The 24,524-nt window shown below is 42.0% G+C and overlaps 1 long non-coding RNA gene across 1 annotated transcript in view; it reads left to right on the top strand.

Moving 5' to 3' along the window:
• The first annotated feature begins 4,763 nt into the window (after positions 1–4,763).
• LOC141983203 (uncharacterized) overlaps positions 4,764–24,524 on the top strand; it is a 55,347-nt gene continuing 35,586 nt past the window's right edge. The window contains exon 1 of the long non-coding RNA XR_012638316.1: positions 4,764–4,884. This is a non-coding gene — a long non-coding RNA (uncharacterized LOC141983203). The remainder of the gene's footprint in view (positions 4,885–24,524) is intronic.

Here is a 24,524-nt window from a genome sequence, read left to right as displayed (position 1 = left end):
GGGAGGGTGGTGTTGGTGGTGGTGGTTTGGGTTGAAATCCCAAATTGGGACAGAAATCCAGCAGTTTGAATTTTTTCATATAACTGGAAGTCTGGAAATACGGAAATGTTCCTGAAGTCTGAATGTTTCAGTATTTCAGAAACAAAATGTGCTTCCATACTTCCTGGGAGTCCCAGCTGTGCAGCAGCCCAGCTGGTGAGCTGCTAAGGAGCCGAGAAGCTGCGGGAGACCCTGTCTTCCAAGCTGCCTTCTGCCAAGGGGCCTGGAAAGCCCTAACTTCCCACCACGAGAGCTGCTGGGAAAGTGGGCGGGCAAGAAACTGGGCAGGTTTCCTATGAAATTTCATCAAAGTGACATATTCCCACAAAATGTTTCAATTTTGATGAAATCAGAATTTTCTGAGGGGAAAACATTTAGTTGGAAAATTTCCAACCAGCTCTAAGTTGATACTGCTCAGATAGGTCTCCTTCATTTTCAGTTACTTATAAAATGGTATCTGCTAATGTGCAACTTTTGGTGCTCAACGTCCAATGAAGCTATTCACATGCTTGAGTACCTTACAGAACTGTGGCCTTTTCTAGCAGCCTAAATATAGATTTAGGGCCTAATTTTAGACACCAAGTTTTGAAAATTTTATTTGTCATCTGCAGTGTTTAAATATCAACATCTCAACAGTGACCCTAATAGAAGCTAGTGGCTGGCAAAGGTGTGTGGGTTGATTAGGACAGTGAGTCACTAATCAGCCAAACTAATCCATTAATAGCATAGCAACAATCCCAGGTGCTAACTCTTAGAAATGCCACTGATTCAGTGAGAATGAAAAATGAGCCAATTCTCATTTCAGTCTGAGGGCTGAAGGGATGTGTAACCCTCCCCCGCCCCCACCCCTTGGAACACTATCTCTAACAAATACAAATACTGACGACCCTTTATCCAGGCAGATGAAAGCTTGTCAAATGTCATAGAAATAGTATTAAAAACAGTAAAACAACAAGTTAAGTTTACATTGATACCATCAGGTACAAAGTCGTATCACTATTTCTTTGCAGTCTTTTGGTTAAAATTTCTGCTTTATTTTGCCTGTGGTTGCTGTGTTACATAGAAGTTTCACATCATATTAGTTTTTGCTTGTATATAGGGAGATTGTGAGTTAGTTAGAGATGGGTGGGATCTGGAGGAGAGGCACAAGAGGGAGGCAGGCCATCAATGGGGAGAGAAGACGCACAGGGGAAGAATGGCAGCTTTCAAGGCACAAGGAATTTTGCATCTAGGAAACAAGGGAAGGATAGGGGGAAATAAAGCCCCCATATTTTCTGGATTTTTAAAACAGTTTTCAGTTTCATTTTTTGTCAAAAACCAACAAACTTTTTTTGATAGAAAATGTAGAAAAATGAAGAAAATTCCACAAAAAAATTATTATCATTTTTCAATCACCTGCTTCCTTACTTCCATGCAGGGGTTAGACCTTTTTCTTTCATTCTGAAATCTCACAGCAGCAGGTGAGGGAGCTGGGGAGTCTTTTTTTGATAGAAAATGTAGAAAAATGAAGAAAATTCCACAAAAAATGATTATTATTTTTCAATCACCTGTAGTTGCTTCCTTATTTCCATGCAGGGGTTAGACCTTTTTCTTTCATTCTGAAATCTCGCAGCAGCAGGTGAGGGAGCTGGGGAGTCTTTTTTTGATAGAAAATGTAGAAAAATGAAGAAAATTCCACAAAAAATGATTATTATTTTTCAATCACCTGTAGTTGCTTCCTTATTTCCATGCAGGGGTTAGACCTTTTTCTTTCATTCTGAAATCTCGCAGCAGCAGGTGAGGGAGCTGGGGAGTCTTTTTTTGATAGAAAATGTAGAAAAATGAAGAAAATTCCACAAAAAATTATTATCATTTTTCAATCACCTGTAGTTGCTTCCTTACTTCCATGCAGGGGTTAGACCTTTTTCTTTCATTCTGAAATCTCGTAGCAGCAGGTGAGGGAGCTGGGGAGTCTCTCAGTTTTTGCTGAAGTCTCTGCAGGTCATGTGTGTGTTCAAGGAGAACTTTTCAACAAAAATCCAGACTCTTGAAAAGGTGTTTATTTTACTTTTTCATAGTTTTGTACACTTTCAGGATTATCATATCCTCAAATTATTTTTATATATGCTATTGCCTAGGTCATTCATGACTAACATGCTTAGATACCATGGTACCCAGTCTAGATATGATGAGAAGCACTCTATAGAAAGCAAGCCAGATAGATGATTTCTCCAATAAAGAAGTAATGGTTCTTTCCCTGATGATTTCCCTGTCTTCTGTGTCATCAGCTCTTTTGCTTGTTATTCTACCTTCTCATCAGTCTTAGCAATTAAATCTGGTTTTGTCCCTTGAAAATTTTTAAGGCACCTGCAGATTCCTTTTGGTAATCACTGGGCCAAATTCAAAGATCACCTAAATTACATTTTAGTAATTGGGTGTTATTCATATGCTGATATAATGGGAAAGAGGGTGGCAGCAGGGAAAGCAAACACCAAGACAACATAAGATAAAGTAAGAGATATACCTCTGATGACATGTCCCTCATTCTGAAGGGACATCACTCATTTTAGTCCTGAACTTTCCTCTACGCTAAACAAATGTTGTCTTTTCATTTATTGGTGAAAATTATTTACATCAAAAATAAAATAATGAAACAGAGGTTATACAAGGAAGAAATCTCACAACATTTCAAGTTTTCTGCATAAATAATTTGTGCACCCCTCTCATTTTGGGTCCCTATCACACATCATATCATAGATTTGGGCCTTGTAAGGTTGAGAGGTACTGTGGGGTGCCTGCCACTGTTTGCATAATCTCTGAATTTAGTCCCCTAATCTTTTCCCTAAAATTCTTCAGAATTTCACTCAGTTCTTTAGTAGCTATTGATCTTGGGGAAGAAAAGGCTACTATCTTGGGGGAGAAAAGGCTACTTTTCATACTTTCAGCAGAAGCCACCCAGACACTGAATCAAATACAGTGCAGAAATATGTTCTTTTATTTCTGGAACTCATAGTCACTTTGGGATAATGTTTATGTAATTTCTAGTTCTATATGTCATTTCCAAATGGTCAGGGGACCTGTGTTCTGAAACAGCAGGCAGCTATCATGTTGTTCTTGATGTGACCAGAAGCCTCTGGAAACTTTTCTAATGCATTACTTTGCAAATACCCATACTCAACGGATCCTGTCTAGTGCATATAAAATATATTTGTCTGATTCTGACAGGCTAAGTTTACCCACATTTTTCAAATTCATGCCTGGAATATGTGGCATCATTGTCTGTCTGCTGCTAGAATTCCATGTCTGCTCAGCATGGGATTTATGTTTATTATATTGCTAAGAACTCAGTAAAATGAGTTAGGGTTTGCAGTTAGGCTGTCAAATGAGTTCCATTTAGGCAACTGAAATCCAGCTTCCTATTTGTATCCCCTTTGCTTCTTCACTATTCTCCTTTCCAAACCTCTCCAGCTTTCCTGCCTCATCATCCATCCTACCACTGCCCTCCACCCAGGGTCTCCAACATGTTGAAATGGGGACCACAGAGAAGTTTTTCTGTTTCTTCCCTCCATTGTGGATACTCCCAAACAGGTTCTGCACCTTCCAGTTACAGTGAAGGGGAGGAATATTCCTTTAAGTCAATGGTGTTCCAGCTGGTCCCACTCTCGTTTCCTTTTTTGCATTATGACTGGTGGGAACAAAGCCTTCTAGTTTGTCATTTTCAACAGAAGCCAGACTCTAAGCTTCAGACAACCAGCTGATGACAGGTTCTGATGATAGGTTGTGGTACCTGGAAAAGAATGTCAATAATCGGATAGCAGAATGAGGAGGAAACATCTGGATTTTTGAGTGAGTGGGGAATGCAGGACACTCTGATGGAAGGAAGAAGTACTGGGTTCTCTAGGATTGTGAGCAGGGCCAGAAAGAAAGTTTTCCTTTGATGAGGAACAAGAAATAAGTGGGGAATGAGTAGTTGTGACTGAACTAAAGAGACTGTAATAAGCTGACTTCAAGGAAGGCAGTAAAGGTTGGATTACAGCCCAATACCCCACTGTGCGATGGAGCGGTACCACCAAGGTTGGCACACCTACTTTGTACATCACCACGCAGAGTGGCCGGCACGGCAGAGTCAGGCCCAGGATTTTCTTGTACGCTCCTGCCCATTCTCTCTTTCAGTCTGAGCTTATTTCAAGTTTCCAGCCAGTCAGTTGCCGAGCATATGCCACAGCAAAGCCAAACATCTTCGCTCTCCTGCCACGGTGCACGCCACGGCCACCCTCAGCTGGTTCTTTTCTTCAGCGCCAAGAACATTGGCGCTGGCTCGCTGCTTAAAATAGGCCTCAGCTCCACTGACTCCTGCTCCTGGCCATGCTGGGTTAGCTTTATAGTGTCCTCAGTACTATACTCTGCGGCCAAATTTGGCAGAAATTTCCCCAGGAAGTTTATCATACCTAGTGTGCCTTTTTCTGTTGTTAGGCCTAGACAGCCTGCAATTTACTTTTGGCTGGTTGAAACCCAACAGTATATAATTTATGTCATGCAATGTTATTTCGCTTGCTGGGAACTGACACTTTGCACTGTTTATTATAAATCCATTCACAGGAATTTTATATATACTTTAACATATCATCATGTTCTTACTTTGGCAGAACAAAGCAACATCATGAATACCTGGTTATATTCTCCGTGTGTGACGAGGTATGCCAGGCCTTTTAAGGCCCTCTACTGGAGGTCTTGCAGTCCTACCATACCCTCCCCCAGAAAAGAGCAGTGAAGGTGGGTCCTCCAGGCCTGCCTAGAAAGGCTGCAAGGAAGCAAGCAATCAGAGAGCAGCAGGCTCAGATAAAAGGAGCTGAAGGGCCTGAGCAGGTCAGTTCCTGGCTGGGACCAGAAGGGTGAGGGAAGGGCTAGAAAATTGTGAAACTCTCCAGGCAAAGAGGCCTGGAAGAAACCCTGCCCAAGCAGGGATAAGGCAGGGAGAACCAATGATTATAACCCTGAGCTAATGGATGAAGACGATGGGACTGAGTGGGAAGCAGTCCGGGGAATGCTGCAGGAGCAGCAACTATTAAGGGAAGCAGGCTCTAGCTCCTGCTTACAATATCCCTGGGTTGGGACTCAGAGTAGTGGGCGGGCCAGGGTCCCCCACTGGCCAGTGGGGAAGTGGCCTGAGTCCTGAAAAGGGGACAAGATTCTTTACTAAAAGCACGAGAAAGGGGCTGGAATGTAAACAGGCCCAGAGACAGGGCTGAAAACCCTGGTGAGGGCTGACCAGGCCCAGAGATGGGGCTGAAGAATCTGGAGAGAGCCAATCATTTGTTGAACTCTGTTACCCTGGAAGAGGTTCTTCCATCCGTCTATTAACTGTGTGACTTAGCTGGAGGGCTGAGCCACTGAAGACCCACATTGTGAGGCCAACAACCTACAGGGGGTGCCAGAAAGGTGGGGGAGAGATTGCAGCATCACACGCAGCTGACAGGAGGCACTTGCAAGAGGTGTGTGTCCCTGTCACAGTGTGCCTGGAAACTCTAGATCTGAGTACTCTCAAACCTTGAGAACATTTGGAACCATATATGATCCCTATTGCTGTAGCCAGCTGATCCAAAACTCTGTACCTGAATACCCTCAAATCTTGGGGGGAGTTTGAATCCAGATTTCACCCCTAGCTCTAGTAAGGACTGAACCCAAAGCCCTCTCCTCCTATATCTTAGGGGTGTGGCTCTGTTATGTTCACAGTGTATGCACAGAGAAGTAAGATAAAACCCAAATCTCTTGCTGAAAGGTTGCAACATCACACGTTATTTCTTAGAATTCAGAACAATAACTCACAAGAATCCAAAACCAGAGAGACAAAGCAGGCTGCTCCCTAAAAAGAGGCACACCTCACTCCATCTTACTAGAGGTTGGCTGGCTGGAGACTGACCACTGCTCCTAGATGCTTTACGACAGAGCTCCCTAGCCTGCAAGCAGGACTAGGAACCCCCACCCCCGATTCTTAAAGTAATAGCTTGCAATTCCAACACAGTTCTCAATACATAGATTTGGCAGAATTCAATTTTTTATTTTTTTTTATAATTTTGATGGATAGAATCAATGTCTATTTATAATTTTATTTTTATCTATTTACATTTTCACAGTTGTGGGAAATTATGGTGCAGTGTCAGACAATAGTTATTCAATGACAGTAGATGTTGAACTTCAAAAAACGAAAGCTTTATAACCATTAAAACACAAATTGTCTATGTCACATGTCAAAATATACAAAATAGCCTTAAAACAAACTCTAAGAAATTCTTAAGCAGCATTTTTCTTACTTTGCCTATCTGTAAATTTCAGTCATCGTTCATGGAAATCTTTTTCCATCAGTTTGTTTGTGTTCAGTGAAATCAACATTTACTGACACAAATCTAATCCTTCCAAGCCTATCAATACACTACAGACTCTGGCTTTGTAATTTGCAGTTTGGGGGCATACATAGGCTTAGGCCGTCATGTGTATATTCCATATTTCTATTAAATATTTCAGATGATGAGACGATACCAAATGTTAGTAGCTGAAACTAACCCTCCCATCTCCAAGCTGCACATTGTACCAAAAGCTAGATTTATGTAGGACTAATGTAATACGAGCACTGTTCAGGTGACTTTGAGAGCCAAAGAAAATAAAATGTTAATTTCTATTAAAGCTATTTAAAAAACCTGCTTATCCACAGGTCTAGGATCCCTAACATCTTTACCATGATATGATGAAATCCCAGCATCACTAGAATAATTTTTCCAGCAGGAACGTAGCCAGACAGGCACCCACAGAGACTCCTTTCCATCCCTTTATCATCTAGGAAGCACACCCTCAGCTCTCTCCCAAAGCCTACTCAAACATGTCTTTTGCAGCACAGAAGCTTACCAAATGCAGGTTATTTCAGATCGGGGGGAAGCAAGTTGGAGAGTCTCCAAGCCTTCACAAAGAACACCCTGCCAGCTTCCTGCTCCTTTTTTATACACATATTGGAATATTTTTTTCATTCAAAAGAGGGCAAATGGTGCTTTTGTCTCATTTAGCCAATGGTGCTAAATGACTTCTAGTCTGAGTACCAAGCTAATTTTTAAAAAAGTTTTAAAAAATGAATCACATTTTTTCATTGAGTCTCAGGAAGTTTGGCTTTACTTTGCTTCTCCTTTACAGTAAAAAGTTAGGTCAGTCCTTATTTTATTCTACCCGGTTCACTCATCACTAGTGATAACCAGTGAATTAATCCTTAGGTGAACTCTTTCCATAAACATATTACAGTATGCCTCATGTCCAAATATCAGTGTTCCAAAGCTGCCTGCACTCTTACTCTACAAATACACCACTTGCACAGCTTCTTTATATGTACAATTTCAAAAGCATGCATCGAGTCTGTATTTTGGCCACAATTTGTTAAGCATGTGCTTAAATCCCATTGACTTTTATAGGACTTAAGCACTTTTGGAATCAGGGCTGTAAGTGTAAGCGGGGGAATAGTCTCGCTGTTGTGGGGAACTTTCCTGGCTTCTGCACTACCTTGGTGAAGTGGGCTAGCGAAAGGATCTGAGTCCTCGCTCCCACTTCCTTTACCCAGTGGCCTCCCTGCCCTTGAGGACTCCCCTTCCACTCTCCTGTCTGCCAGAGTCCTCGTAACCCCAACAAGGCTGGGCCCAGGATTCCTGGGGGGCTCAACCCCCAACCCTGCTGTGGTCACCTAGGACAGGAGCTAGGGTGTCCCTACTCCGGGGTACTCTCTCTGCACTGGGCACTTCTCTGACCCACTGACCATTACATACAAGTTAAAGCAAATGCAAGTTATTTAATCAACAATTAATTTTAAAAAGAATAAGGAAAAATGGGAAAGGTTCAAGGAAACACATCACCCCGCTCTGTGGCAGGGAACATCACAAACAGTGTCTCTGGAACGTCAGGGCAGTTCACAGTCTGTTCCTTGTAAGTCCCAGGCCTCCTGCCCAGCCCCTGGCTGTGCTGCAGGGATGCTGTGGGTTGGACACTTGCTCTGGTGGTGGCCACATGCTCTCAGGCTCTAAGTGGTAGGACCCTTCTTCCCAGTGTCGCCCCCGCCCTGTCGGGGTTACGATCCAAGCCTGGCCTGCAAAGCCTCTTGGCTGAGGCGTCTCCCTGTGCTGGGCCCACTGCCCAGGGTCCCCCTCGCTCTCCCCAGCTGCTCACCGCACCCAGCTCCGGACTGCTCCAGCCCCAGCTCCACCACTCGGTCTCAGCACTGCTGCTGCTGCTGCTGCTGCTCTGCCTCCAGCTCCCTGGGCTGCTTCCTTGGCCCCTCTGGCTCTGCTCGCTGCACCTCTGCTCCCAGAACAGGTCTGCTCTGCAGGCTGCTTCTGTGACTCTGCTCCCAGCACTGACCTGCTTCCTGGGCTGCTTTTCTGGCCCCTCTGGCACTAGTTGCTGCAGCTCTGCTCCCAGGACAGGGTCTGCTCTCTCTGGGCTGTGCCTCTGGCTTTGGGGCTGCAGCTCTGCTCTCTCTGGGCTGTGCCTCTGACTTTGGGGCTGCAGCTCTGCTCCCAGGACAGGGTCTGGTCCCTCTGGATCTGGCCCAGCTCTGCTCCTCAGCTTAGCTTGGGCCCCTGCTTTTTCCTTAGCTTGACCCCACTCTGTCTGACCCAGGCAATTCTAGCTCTCAGGGAGGACGGGACCTCCCTGGCCTCCTGACTCCCTGATTAGCCTGCTCTCCCTGTCATTCAGGCTGACGTGGAGCATTGGCCTCTCCCCATTGTTCCTGGGGGCTGTCAGTCTCAGGGTCCTGATTCCCCATCGACTCTTCCCCTTTTAGGACTGGGAGCTAGCCAACCAAAACACCCCCACTGAATGTTAGTAAGGGGGCAACAGTCCCCTTATATAAGCATGGAAATATGTTGCAGCACTGTCCTGAATAGGGATATCTTCCTGAGACAAGGACTAAGGGCCAGATTTAGAAAGAGAAGCAGATAGGCACATGGTGGGCTTTTCAAAAGCCCTTAGGCACTGAACTCCAATCGATTTCAATGGGAGTTAGGTGTCTAGGCACTCCTGAAAATCCTCATAGATGCCTACCTACCTTTAAAACACTAGACCCAATGGCTTTACTGAATTGGTGCCTACACGTCTTAGGTTCTGGGTGGGGAAATACACTCTTCAGTTCTTGAGTCGGTGTTCCAATTGTGTTTTTATTAACTAGAGATGGGCAGGAAAGGGTTTTTCTGGCCTGGGGAAATTCAAGATTTATTGAAGCTGACCCTTTCCCCTTGAAAGTTTCAGTTTTGAAGAATCAGCATTTTTGACAGAAAATCTCTAGTCAAAAAATTCCTGACCAGTTATAGTTTTCTTTATGCCACATAAATTTTACTGCTCCAGAAACTGTATAGCTAAAGGGATTTAAACTTCATCTCATATTTATATTGTGTATTGAATTAATACAAAACTCAGTCCAGACTGGTTTATTGTGTGAAAGCTTCAACAAGGTGTCCCTTTGTTGCATTTGTAGATGAGCTTGATTGTTTTTCCAGTTGGGTAACTATTGTATTGTAACTCGGTGTGAAAGAAATAATAATAAATAAAGGTTTTATTTATTATATTTATAACTGTGATTTGAGCTTCTGAGGACAGTTATCTGCCCAGTTTCTCTGATAAGAAATGAAAGGCTGATACTACAAAATATACCCTAAAGCTATTTTCTTATATCAGCCAATGTTTATCTAGCAAGTTTACACATTTGTATGACACTATGAAAAGTTACTATCTGCTATCTAATTGCCTTCCCAGAACACACATTCATCAAAACAGATGTAGACATGAGAAGATGTGATGTACTCTAACTCTCAGTGACATTGCCAATAATCATTTATCAGAGAGAATGGTCTTGGGTGGTTTTTTTTTTTTTTAAAGAGTGTCAGCCCAAAGACGGGGGGGGAGGGGGGCGCACGGGGGAAGAGGAGGGGAGTCTCTTTATGCACGATTCTTTCTACAACAGCTAACCAGTACACTGAGACATGGAAAAGGTCTGAAAAATCTTTAATGTAACTTGCAAAGGACTTATTTTTTTAAAGTCATGCCCCTTTTACTTCTTTATGACATAAATAAGTCATGATGTGAAGACCTGAAAGGGGATTATTTGCTTAGAAGTATCTGGAATGTCAAGTTTGTTTGTTTTTCTGTTTTTTCTGGTGGACCTTGAAGTCTCAGGGATGTTTATGGTGCTTGCAAACTTCCTTATTGAAAGAGTGAAGGTGTTGCGTCTTTAAGTCTTCCTTTATTCGAAGTGTTACTGGGTCACTGAAATTAAGCAGGTGCTGATAAATACAAAACCAACTGTTTATGGAATCTGACTATAAAATCCCTTCCAGGGGTGCTGGGGTGCTGCCACACCACCTGGCTTGAAGTGGTTTCCATTGTATACAGGGTTTACAATTTGGTTCAGTGGCTGTCAGCATCCCCACTATAAAAATTGTTCCAAGGCCACTGATCCCTTCCCCTCTGAACTGCTCTGTCTTTTACTCTCTTGGTTCTTATGTCATTGTGCTAATTGTCCAGTTATCACAGTCTTCCAGATTAGATAGGACCTGAATTTTTAATGTAAAAACTAAACAAATCAATCCCTCACCCCATCACCTCTTAAAAACAATAACAAAAAGAATCTGACCCCACCCCCCACAACGACGTTTTGCTCCCTTTGCAGGTCCCCTTTAAATGAGTTAAGACAGAAATGTGAACATCCACAAAATCTGCTTTTTTGGGGGGCAATGAGCCTAGGATACAAAAAGGTCATTTCCAAAAATCATAGTTATTGGAAACATTTCGGCACCTGGGAAAACAAAGAAATGTCACCTCCCTGCAGCCTCACAGGTGGTGGTGGTGGGGAGAGGGCCTTTGTCTTGGCCAGCAGAGGAAAGAAAACCCTTGGTCCCTTTAAGGAATGCACTGTCTTCAGGTGCACTCCACCTCCCAGTGGGCTTGAGGAGGGGGGCTCTCTGGTTGATTATTTGGACAGAAAGTGTGGCATAAGTCTGTTGGCTCCTGTGCCTCCAAGGTGAGGGCTGATGAACTCCTCCCCGTGCCTGGGGGCTCCAGTCAGCCTCAGGAAGAAAAGTTTCCCCCCCCCCTTTGGGACTAAAGTAGGACCAGGTTTGGGGGCCGTGCTGTGGACATCACGCTAGTCACCCTTTGGGAGGTTGGGAAGGAATTTTTCCCTCACTACCCGATTGACCTGGGCAGAGTGGGGTTATTTGCCTTCCTCTCAGCAGCCCAGGGACCCAGTGAGTACGTTAAGCTGTAAAAATCATGTTGTTGCAAGTTGGCAGGTGCTCAGTGCAGGTGCTTTGTTCAGTAGCAGTCCAGTTCCCTCTTAAACTAGAATTGGAAGGGGATTAGGAGAAGGCATCTCCTAAAGGATGGGAATGGAGTTGGGGCTCCTAGTGTCTGGTACAGTGAAGAGACAATCCCACATCCCAACCCTTTAACCTTCATAAAAGGGGAGTAGGATCTCAGTGACCATGTACGTACCAGGTTAATGGGGTGTGGGGCTGATGCCAGCCCTCCACCAGGTGGAATGGATTACAATAGGAAAGATGATCTGCACTGCATGAGTTATTGATGGATAGTTCCCAGATGTTACTTAACAGACTTGCGGCCTAGTTTAAACCACAGTTCTAGTGTCTTGTTGTATTGTCATGGAAGTTTTCTCCCTATCCACTCTATGTATTGAGTGGCTTACGAGTGGTTAGGGGCCAGAAGTTACCTTTGCAATTCAATCTCTACCATGCCTTCATATTCTGTAGTCTAATGGGATAGCAGACAAGGAATTATGGATGATTCTCTTGATCTGAGTCTCTGAACTTTGCGTAGTCACTTGCACACCATAAAGCAGCTGTAAAACATTAGCATTCAGGGCTGGTATGGTCAGGGGTGTGGTGGGGTGCACACACAGAGTGCAGGCCCTTGGAATCAGGAAACAAAAATTATGTAAAAATGAAGACATATTCCATGGAAATAATAAGCATATTAAAATAATTGGGCTTATAATTTTTTTTGAATATTAGTGTTATTCACCCTACAGAAATACATCATGTACAGACTGTAAATGTAATCAGAAATGCAGACTTGGTCAGATCAAAGGACACTGGTCAAAAAAAGGTTTGATTTTACATTTTGAAATATCTTTCTAATAATAAAATGCTACAGGTAAAATCATACTTAGCATAGCACTGTGTGTCAGCCTGTACCTCATCTTTAAACCAACTGAAAGTACATTAGCACACAGAAGGGTTATAAGAGCTCTGTACAATTAAAACAGCCGTTAGTAGCTCAAGGAAGAGAACAAGACTGAGATTACAATTCTTGGATAAAAACAAAACAATTCCCTTCAGTGACTCATATGATCCCCAGCCCAGCTACTGGTCAATGGGGACACTGTGATCACAAAAACATTTATTTAAAATACGGAAAAGCCACAAACCAATTTCATCAAAGTGATTCAGACATGAAAATAAGAATTACTTTTAAACACTCCCAGGGACCCCAGCTAGTATTCCACAATGTTCTGGGCAAGAATGACATGGTTACAGGGAACACAAGTGACTGCAAAAACTGATTGTTTTTCATTTATTCGTGTGATCATAATTTCTGACACAGTTCACCTACTGGCTAAGAAACACATTAACCTGTGACTTTTGAATTTAGAAGCTTAGCCGATGACAACCAAATTAACAGCATATTTGGAGCCAAAAAGTATTGTCCAGAGCATAATAAAATTTGAGTTTTATAGTGATAATTTTATGTCTGTGTTCAGAAAGTGACCTCCAGCCTATGAAAAAAACAATAACTGCCACCAGTCACTTGTCAAGAAATTAAAAATAAAAGTTATTTTTGTGCAATACTGTACATCAAAATATTTATAATAACAATGAAATACTGAAAATGTCTTCCAGACGTGTGCACATTTCTGCTGACATCAGCATCCTTCCTGCAGAATATTTTTAAATGGCCATATTGATTCTTCCTCATTAGAGACAAAGAGGAGAAAAATCAAAATTGGTAGGAAAATAAATATTTTTTTCAAGTTTGAGCGTTGCACACAGTAAAGGGTAAGAGAAAAACTTTAAAAATTGAATTCAGTTCTGAAATCCTCTTTCTACTTCCTAAGTCAATGCAATGAGAGTTTTGTATGAGTAAGGAATGAGCAAGCACTTTTGAATTGGACCTGTAGTTTGTTTATTCCTTTAAATTTCTGCCAGTAAGGGGATATGTTGTCTAGTTGCTGCTGAATTGTCATTGTCAAAAATAAAACGAGTGGTTCAAAACATACTTAAATGGATGAGAACTCCTTTTTTTAAAAAAAGTTAAGGATCTATCTCTATAGAAACACCTTTGAATTTTGTAAGATTTTCCAATGGAATTTAAAGGGGTTTATTTGACAGTTTGAATTTGTGGGGGGAAAAATTTGTTACAGCTTTCAAGGATTTCTGCAGGAGTTTAGCAGCATAAAGATACACTCAAGTGTCTTGGTAAGTGAACAGAAATCAAAGCATTTCTGCTTTGAATCTCTTTCTTTCTTTCTTTCTTTCTTTCTTTCTTTCTTTCTTTCTTTCTTTCTTTCTTTCTTTCTTTCTTTCAGCTTCCACTCAGTTTTGATCCTAAGCTCACTGGTGCAGGGAGCATTGGTGATTTTTATTCTCAGGTCTGCCATAGACTTGCTAAATGACCTTAAGAAAGGTCACTCAATCTCTTTGTGCCTCAGCTTTCCCCATCAGTACATGATGTCTCCCTGGAAATAGGTCAGAAGTAAAAGACAACACTGGATAGAATTTTCAAAAAGCACCCAGGTGACTTAGAAGCCCAAGTTCCATTTTCCAAAGGTGACTATTTAAGAAATACATTGTTTCTCCAGTAGTTGTAACTCTTCTTCCATGCCTATGTTCTTTATTTTGAGCATAAATTATTGGTTAACCATGTCAATCTTCAAATTTGTTTTACCTCTAGCTTTATCCCTCAACAGAATCTTCACAGACCCGCTGGCTTATGTAATACTTTCTTCTTACAATGACATTATTAAAAAGTCTTCAAACCAGTTGAGTGAGGGAAACCACCAAACACCATACATATTCCTCTGGCACTAAACCTCCTATTTGCCTCTTTAACATTATAAGCAGCTCTCTCATTGAGTTCTCCCTCAGAGGTTTTAGCCTTTAGATTGCTTGTAAGCTTTGGTAACTTATGTGAAGTCTATAATTTCTCTGCCGCAGAAGCAAAACATTTAAGATGGATAAACTAGTGGTTCTTCCTAAATGTGACCCCAAATTATCTTCTCACCAAATACACAATCATTCTCTATGTGCTTTGCATGAGGGGACTAAGTCCCACACCACTACTTAGGCATCATCAGCGTTTATGCAGTTCATCTGGCAGAGAACCCAGCAGACAAGGTCTCTTTCCCTGGATCAATTACTAGCCATTGTAATTCAAAATGACAAGTCATAGGCATTCATGAGAATGTCTCTGAAGCCTGGTGCTTAGGGCATTCACTTAGGCTGCAGAAAACCCAACTTCAAATCCCTGCTCCAATGACTATTTATACACAGTGGAACAGCTTCACCAGGAGACACTAAGAGAGACCCCCACCTGAATAGCCCTGGGATTGGGACACTCTCCTGCAATAGAGGAGACCCAGGCATAAGTCCCTTCTCCACATCAGGCAGAAGGGCAGGGTGGGATTAAACATGCATCTTCCAGATGACTGCTCTAACCACTGGGTTAAAGGATATAAAGGAAATCATGCTAATAACCTCCCCCACCCTCCCCTGGTGTTTTGTGAATGTAGTCCTTTGTTTTTGTAAAAATGTCCAAAGTCATCATAAAAAAAAAACAGGTTAGATTAAAACAAAATGTTTTGTTTCGACCCTAGTCAGAAAGTTTTTGACTTTTTGATTCACCAAAAAATTTCATTTTCAGTTTGACTTGAAACAAAACTTTTGTTTTTCGTTGACAGCAAACCAAAAACCCTATTATTCACCCAGTTCTACATTCCATGCATTCAGACAGTTATTTTGCCTTAATGATCTCAGCAGTATTAATGTTGTGAGCTAGAGTGCAGGTTTGATGAAGCTGGTGGGTCTGTCTTTTTTTTTTTTCTTTTTTTCTTCAAAGCCTCCCCTGGAAGTGAGTGATGATGTTTGGGCCATGGCAGATCTGTAGACAAATTACAATTCAGTGGGTTTGCCTTGGCACACATTTTCTGTGATGGCTAAAAAATTATAAAATATTTCTTTAGAAAACACTCCCAATGTATAACTGATATTCTTGGACTTTGGCATATGAGGAGAAACTGTATAGGCCAAAGGACAGATCCCAGCATGTCTTAGATTTCTTGCAAGCGGAAGTGAGACAATCTAATGGGGGGCAGGAAATAGCCCCAAAGCAGTGATTTTTAAACTCTGATTTGCTCTGTGTCAAAGCACAATGAAAAATTCAAATAGTGTTCAAGGGTTATATTCTATGTTTTGATTTTTTCCATTTCAATGAGATTTTTACAAAATAAAGCTTTAAATTGCATGTTAAAATTGAGCTCTATAACACAACCGAAGCTGTAGTGCAATTATCACTGCACCATAAGCACAATTATAAACAGACAGATGAATGTGATTTGCCTAATTCTGGACCCATTCAGGCATACCAAATTTAATAATAGGAGCAGAACTTTGAGATTCACATTCAGTTTAGGGCTGGCAAAACTCCAGCTCTGCACTCTTGCTGAAAATGTCAGCAGCTGATCTCAGAATATTACACATTTGTTTTTTTTCCTGTCAGGAGTCAAAATGTTAATGAAGTAGACTCAACTTGGGATAGCATGGCACCAACCCCCCCCTCCCCGCCCCACCCCAGAGCCAAACATCCTTTGAATTTTAAGAACATAAGAATGGCCATACTGGATCAAACCAATGGTCCATCTAGCCCAGTATCCTGTCTTCCGACAGGGGCCAGAGCCCGATGCTTCACAGGTGCTTCTTGTCCAGTTTTGTTCATCCAGGGCTGAATCCTGAAATGCTTTCTCAGGCCAGATTCTGCCTCATGCCTTTTGCGTCAACAGCATGAGGAACCTCTGTGCCTTTGTGGCCTGTGGAAGGGCCAAGCAAAATTGGGGAGCAGAGGAACTGCTCCTTCTCTACTGTCTCCTGAGGCATCACACGGCCCCAGAAGAAGTGGAACCAGCACTCTGCCTCCCCCTTCTACAGCAGGACTACAGAGCTGGCCAGCCATCTGTGCCTGGGGTGTGAGGTGCACGCCAAGAAAGAATGGGGCAGTGGGTGTTCAGCCTCGGTGCACTTACCTTTGCTCCCCAGGAGATGGGGCAATTATTCACTACCCCTTACTAGGGGCCATGTCTAAAAGGTACAATCAAGCCATAAGTTTTTATTTTCCGAAACTTCTTTTGTTTCAGTTAGAATTGCCTCAATAAGGACTGAGTAAGGATTTTAGAATTCAGTTAATAGTTTTTAATGTCTGTGAAAGATCCAAGTAGTAAAAGAAGAATCAACAGCTATCTTCAGAGACAGACAGTTTGCATTTGGATTGCATCAAAATAGAGAAGGATTTTACCCCCGACTGTGGTTTACTTGCCCAGTGACATAAACATAATGAGGCTTGCAGCAACGCACAATGAAAATGGGGGGGAAAAGCCATACCCAAAACACAACTACTCACTGAAACAAATGAATCTGCTAAGAAACATGTCTGAATGAAAGAAGTTTAGAACATTGTGTGTTAATCAGCCAAAACATTATTTTAGATCATTAAGACCTGATGGCTCCTGTATGAGAAGTGGCACTTAATTCTACTTCAGTCAATATGTTTGAAGCAGCATAGCATCGCACCAGATGGTACATCCATTGTTAAGTATTCTCTAACAAGGACACTGTCAGTGCTAGAATGGGCTGAATGCCAGATTGAAACCACTCATGGAATTTTTTATCAATATTAATGAATGAGAAATGGTTCAAGCAACTGGACTGGCTAATTCACGAGGCAAGGTGTGTCCCCTACATATTAATTGAAACTTACTTATTTTTCTCAACACTCCCATTTATCTTTGGCCCAACCATGAAGTACTCGCTCTAGGAAAACTCACTGAAGGGAAGGCTGTGTGGTATAGAAATAAGGTACTGGACAGAGAGTCATGGCTTGTCTACACTGGCACTTTACAGTGCTGCAACTTTCTCGCGCCGGGGTGTGAAAAAACACCCCCCTGAGCACTGCCAGTTTCTGCGCTGTCAAGTGCCAGTGCAGACCGTGCACCAGCGCTGAGAGCTATTCCCCTTGTGGGGGGATTTTTTTTAGAGTGCTGGGAGAGAGCTTCTCCTCGCGCTCTGCCGCAACTACGCAAGCCACGTTAAAGCGCTACTGCGGCAGCACTTTAACGTTGCCAGTGTAGACGTGCCCTCAGTGGAGGTCTGTTCCCAGCTGTACCACTGACCTACTGTGTGCCTTTGGGTAAGTCACTTCATACATCTCTGTTCAGCCAGAGCACTTCAAGTCACTTCTTTTGAACAATACGTATTTTCATATGCCAGTCATCTCAGTATTGGAGCTGTTCCGAAAAAGGATGGACAGATTTTTATAATGGAAAAAAAGTGTTTCCATGCTTTCCACTTCAGCCATCATCAGTTATTTTACACTATTTAAAAAGACAGTCCATCTATTGTCTGTGACTCTGTATTAAAAAAAAGATGACACTATTTACACGAATCACCACTGATGTATCAACACTGTAGACCGTTGTGATAAATCTTATGCAAAGTATGCCTCCTAAGATATCATTGTTCAATAGATTATAACTTTTCCAGTGGTATTCTGTTTATATGCATGTATTATCATTGTATCTGAAGTTATGAATATTTCCTATGGTTTGTGTCTCAAAGGTGTTGGGTTCCTGAATAACACTCACAAGACAGATTTACATCAAGACAATCAGTCGTGTTGATGGCCCATTAAGGTGAATCAATTAACCTAAGCTGGTAGGAATAAGCTTAGGGGGGTTTTCATGCAGGTCCCCACATCTGTACCCTAGAGTTCAGAGTGGGGAAGGAACCTAGACAGGACTCATCCCCACAAGCTTTTATTAGGATTCCAGTCTTGCATGACATGGCTTATCTTCTCAGGCACTCCAGTAGGCTGTTATTAACTCTTGGATCAATACATGCTTTGCCTTCACTGACACAAAGCTGGTGGTTTCAATTTTTTTAAAATAAACGCAGTGAGATACTAATGCCGGCTAGCTCTCAGTCTGTAACGTCCTAGGTGGAGACAACACACTTGCAATGTTTACCATGAAATAGCTTCGGTGGGTCAGTGCTATAGCCCCATCCTGTGGTTCACCTTACCTCATTTACCTCATGGTAAAACTGCAGTGCCTTGTCTCCATTAGACTTTTACAGCAGGAGAGCTAACCCCCATTAATTATCCCATAATAAAACAACAACGACAACAACAAAATGCAGACCAAAAGCCACACCCCTTTTTTGTCAGTGAAGACAGCCACAGAAGATAAGTTGTTTGTCATAGCTATAACTTCAGTTGCAAGGCTCGTAACATGATACACTCCCACTTTTAATAGCTGTATGAAAATAGCATTTTTTGAGAACCTGGAGTTTGCTACTCTACTGTGTTAGAGTTTTGCATTTTGACTTCAATAGAGTTACACCAATGTAAGGCAGTGGAGAATCAGGACCTCTGCTTCTTTGTGAAACTAATCATAATCCTTTGGAAGAGCTATGCAGTAACTGCAGTTATGTGCTCTTTGTTGTACATATGTGACAAAATAATAAGGGGGAAAATGCAAACTTATACTTTGGACATGAGTAGAAAGCCTCATTAGCCACCTTTATTCAGTTGTGTCCTACGTACCCTTACCTCTGCCACTAGACACCAGGAGGGACTCGCCAGGTGGTAGGATAGTCTCCCCTCACTCTGTCTGTGAAAGAGGGGATTGAAGATATTGTAGTGACCATACCCAATTCTTACACCACTGTAACTCTGGACTTCAGTGGAGTTACTCCTGATTTACAGGAATGGAGGTGAGATGAGACTCAAAGCCTCTCACTCCAGTTAGGAAAGAAAAAATGATAAGGTAAACTAGAATATATGTTTTTAAACCACAAATACTTATATAGACACGTCTTACTACACCATTCACTGTCACACAATGGGTGTGACAAGTAAGTGGAGGGCTTTCTGTCTGTCCAGATCGATATACATCACAGTGTTTGAACACCTTGCCAACGTAAAGAAGTGTAGACAGAAAATTTTCTCTCTCCCACTTCCCTCCAGTTGATCGAGTCTCTTACTTTGTCCTGGTCACGTGTAGCTCTATTAGGAACCGGCACAAGCAATGGTATGACAAATGTAACAATCGCCAGATCTTGGTTTTCAGTGCTCAGGCAGCTAGTGACAATACCCTGAGCATTCACACGGGTTGGCTTGCGAGGTGAAAAGGCTCAGAGCTTTTATTTGCTGTTGTTTGTTCCCAGGATCAATACATGGGGTCTGTCTTCTTGTTTTGCCTGTATGATTTTGGTACTCCTAGTTCCAGTCCTAGCTGAGCATAAGGAAGTTTTATCTTGTGTTAAAACCCAGTGAATGTTCCTGACAAAAAAAAGAGCTTGACAGATTTTCATTTAATATTCAGGGAAGAGTTACATTGATTCTTAATTTGTCTAAACCAGTCCACAAAAAAAAAAGCAGGTATTTTTCATTTCTTGCATCATTCAAAATTTGCAACAGTGACACTCCATAGTCAGTAGGCTTAACAGAGTTAATGAGAAGGCAAATGCTTGGAGATGTTTTGGAAATTTCTGATGTGTAGGGAGTATTGGATTCAGCTATTTATTTTTGTTTTCATTGCAGGGAGAGAAGTCATTTGCCCTGAGAGCAGTCATCTGTTTTAGACTTGATAAACACAAACAGTAGTGATGAATTATTTTGGGTTTAATCATTGTGTAAAATCTAGTCTTATTGATGCACTAATGTATCACCTCGCAGCGAGCAACTTCACTTGTCCCACTAACTAGCTATCAGTGGAGTTTTCCATCTCAATTTTTCATACAGTTACAGGCATTCTATACAGGATCTTCTCATCTCATCAGCCCACTATCAGAGATTAATCATCAGAAACAAAACTTAGCCTCAGAAATGTCAAACACAAATAAAAAGAAAGTTAAGGTGTAAGGCAGAGCAGATTTCTCAGACTCAGAAGGTCTGAGGCCTGATTCTTCTCTCACACCAGGTGGAAATCTATTGGCCTTAGTGGATTTACTCCAGTGTAAATGAGAGGAGAATCAGACCTTTCCTTGTTCATAAACCAAATAGGAGTTTGAGGGATCTCTTCTGCTATCAGTGCTTGAACTGATGTAACTCAGATCCAATACCCACAGAAGTCAGTGAAAAGACTCTCAATGGCACTGCTTATATTCTTAAGTGCTTTGGTGGACTGAGGGCACTGCGAGTGCTGGTTTCTGGTCTTAAACATGGAACATGAGAATCTTTGCAAGTTTTATTACCCATTAATAGCGTCCATATCAAATTTGCTCCGTTTTTACAGGAAAGGCTTGCTAGGGCTCTCATGGACCTAAAGTCTGAACATGAAACTCTGCATATTCTGCATTTTACAGCTTCACCAATATAAATATCATGCAATCAGAATTCACTGGCAAATGTGGGCCCAAATCAGCATACTCCTTGTCTTGCAAGTCTCAAAGGTTTTTCTGTGCCAGGCTTACTGCTTTGGGCTACTTGTTGATGCATGAGACAGCATCAAGCATAGCTTCACTGTTCCAAACTTTAACTAGCTCTGCAATGTGAATACTAAAAAAATCATTTTGTCATTAAATATTTAGGACCTGATTCCCCTCTCTGGCATTAAATTGGTGTAATGGAGTGATGATGAATTGGGTCCATAATGTGTCTGATTGACAAAACAAGGAAATCAATTGGTGCAGAAAGGAATTGCTATATTTGCAGAAAGGAATTGCTATATTGCCCTTTCTGAGCAAAGATACATTTTAAAGGACTGAGACCAATACCTGGCAGTGAAGTTCTGATTAGCAGGGGATATAATCTACGGTATTCTCTGTGTCAAATTTCACCTCAGGTTGTCTGCCAGTTAGATGAGGGAAGGGTCAAGAATCTTTTGAGTGCCTTAGGGTGTTATGACCTTCCAAGGCGCAATCCAGATCAGTGAGGGGTTGTTACCACCTGCCCTGCAAGCTGGGGTGCCTCACAATTCTTTGCTGCTGCAGCTCCCAATGTAGGCTTTGCACAAACAGTCAAACAGCATGCAGGTCACACCCTGAGCAGTGCTTAATTTGTGCCAGAGCTTGTCAGGGCTGAGCCCCTGCACCTCCAGTCTTGGCAGTTCATAGCCCCCACACCTCTGGTCTTGCCATGTCAGTTATGAAAGTAAAAAAATTGCTTGAGCCCTGGCACCTCTTTCATTACAAATTAAGCACTGACCTGGAGAGTCTATGTGTAGCTGCAGCCTGCGAGCACGCTCCAGTCACGCTCCCTGGCTTCCACCAGCCTTGGTTACTACTTGCAGGATGACCCCAACACACTCCAGTCCCAGATTCCACCCCAGAATGTGTTCTGCACTGTCCAGCCCTTTTGCGGATAGTTCAGATATTTTAGGTCTGTTGGCCCTGTAAGGGATCAATGTCCACCAGTTTGCTACTTTAAATAGCGTGACCACACAGCCCAGTTTAACCACAACACTGGATTAGTTTCGATTAAAGAATAAAACAAGTTTATTTAACTACACAGAGAGATTTTAAGTGAGTACACGTACAAGGCATTAACCTCAGAAATGGTTACAAGAGAAAGAAAGATGAAACACTTTCCAGTGCCAAAGCTTAACTAACTAGACTTGCTTCAAGATACAATTCCTACCACATGCCCCCAGCAACAGGGTGGACCAAATTTAAGGTCAGGATCTCCCCCAAAGTCAAATGGCTACTTCTTTTGTTGTCTTAGGTGAAAAAGAAAGAGAGACAGATAGGGAGAGATACTTGAGGTGTTTTGCCCTCACTTTATAGTCTAGTCCCCCTTTGAAATAATTATCTAGGGGTAACCCTGAAAACAATGTTCATTCCCACTGTGAGGATGAAGACAAGGAGTCTCATGCTGGAAGAGGTTTCATGCTGTTGTTTGCTAAAATGCAGATCAGTTTCTTCCTGCCCTTCTTCCTTGCCAAAGAATGGTGACTCGATAGGTGATTGCCCATCACCTTTGACACCTGGCTAGAGGCATCAGCTCATCCTTTGTATTTGAGAAAGTATTATCCACTCCCCAGACTTGTCTGGTAATCACATTTCAGCTTATGTTCACAACTTTACCTAAAATGTTTCTACATATATTTCACCATGATATTATTGGCCAGTGAGTTATTAGTTTTCAAACGATACCTCACAAGGTGTATTTTATGCAAAGATTATTACAATGGTGTGTAGGGTGTAAATACAGGGGTCCATTCAGTCACAGATGTAAGTTTTAATTCCTTTGGCTTCATATTTGTTTATACAAAACTGTATAAGCCATCTTGCGTACTTTGCACATATGCACATGTATGTGTTAGCATTTGCACCCACAAAACACACTGGTCTCAATGGTTCAAAATTGAGAGTGTGACTTTTTGAAGAGTGGGCTCAGGTATCTGCATCTGCAAAGTGCTGCTTGTGATAGTCTATATCCCTATGTTCACCTTTTTTTTTACAAGACTATGATAAATTTAGTACAATGTATGTCTAGGGAGGTATCATGTGAAAACTCGTATTCCACTGAACATTATTGCCCTGGTCAAATATGTGTGGCAAAATTGTATGTAATGTTAAAAAGTTCTACTGGATAAGACATGTTCCAAGTCTGTGGAAACAGCTTCAAACCAGTTCCTCAGAGACAAAATGCAAACTGATGCCTCAGCGAGGTGTCAACAAAATCAAATGGTTAAGTGGCCATTCTTTGGCAGGAAGAAGGGTGTGAGTGAGAAATTTACATCTTGGCAAAGGAACAGCTGGAAGTTCCTGTCCCAACACACTTTCAAATCCCAGCTGCAGATCATTCTCCAAGAGGAATAAAATTATAAAAAATGGGAACATATGCCCCAAATTATTCCTCCCTTTCTCTATATCCATGTCAGCCACAACACCTGAAGAAAAGAGACAGCTTTGAAGTGGGGGAGGTGTCCTTGCTGAAAAGATTCCAGCCAGCGGGACTGCAAAAGCACATGGTGAGATTGAGTGAGACATTTTACTTTGAATTCACCCAGCTTGTTACGTTAAATATTAGTTGCATTTTTATTTTTTATTTTCTTGTAACCAAATCCTGACTTTTATGCCTCATTACTTGTCATCACTTAAAATCTTTTTTCCTGTAGTAAACTTGTTTTATTGTTTTATCTAAACCAGTGTGTTTTGTTGAAGTGGTTGGGAACCTCTATTTGAGATAACAGGATTTGTGCATATCATTTTCTATTAAGATAATGACAGACTTTCTAAGAGCTTGTATTGTCCAGAAGAAAGAGCTGGGTAGTACGAAATGCACATTTCTGGGGGAAATGTCTGGGACTGAGAGTTTGCTTGTGTTGCCCTGTAATGTAATTCATGAGTGGCTGGTTATAACACACATATAATGCAGCTGGGAGTAATTTACAGGCTCATGACTGTGTGTGAGCAGACCAGGAGTAGTTGTTCTCGCAGTGAAGCAGTGTAAAAGGCACCCCAGGGTGGAGAATTGAGAGGAGACAGCTGTTCAACAGTCTAGATTGTACCTTGGTTAATGTCAGACTGCTGAATCTGTGTGTGCCCACCATTTGCAGGGGTAACTGTGGAGACTGCAGGGAAGCCCCAATAAAAAGTTGTCTTTTGGGATTAGGCAGAAGGTGCGAGTAGTAGCTTTGGTGCATGCACTGTGACTGTTATGGTGAAAATTAGAATATAATTAGTGTCTTTGAACTCAGATATTACTTTTTCTAACAAGCTTTTCTGCATAATCTGGTCCTGCTTCCCAATTCACCAGACTCACTCAGTAACATAAAGTCTGGTTACTGATTGTTTGGAACTAAATATAAGCATAAAGTTGACCATCAAAAATGGACCCGTGTGCTGCAAAGCTGTCGATCTGTTTACAGAATGCTCTATGTCCATTCTCTGATTTAAGTTGGTTTGAGAGAGGAGAATCCATTGGAAAGGAAAAGTCAATATCACTGTTCAGACACCTTTTGTCCCTGCTATTCTTTTTATTTTCTTCCTTGAGGTTTTTATTCTCTACCATTATACAGGAGTAGGGCCAAACAAACAGCTTGTCTGCTTCATTGTCTTCAAAGAGACTGCTACTGTGAATGAGTCAAGCAGGATTTGGCCTGCAAGATCCAGCTAACCCCCATAAATAGCTCAAGGAATTCAGAGTGTCTGTTTCCAGTACTGGATATTTACTCTTAATATGCATTAAAA

The sequence above is a fragment of the Natator depressus genome, chromosome 1, assembly GCF_965152275.1.
Source record: "Natator depressus isolate rNatDep1 chromosome 1, rNatDep2.hap1, whole genome shotgun sequence".
Taxonomy (NCBI): domain Eukaryota; kingdom Metazoa; phylum Chordata; order Testudines; family Cheloniidae; genus Natator; species Natator depressus.
Note: the sequence above shows the minus strand (reverse complement) of the source record. Positions and strands in the feature narration are given on the sequence as shown.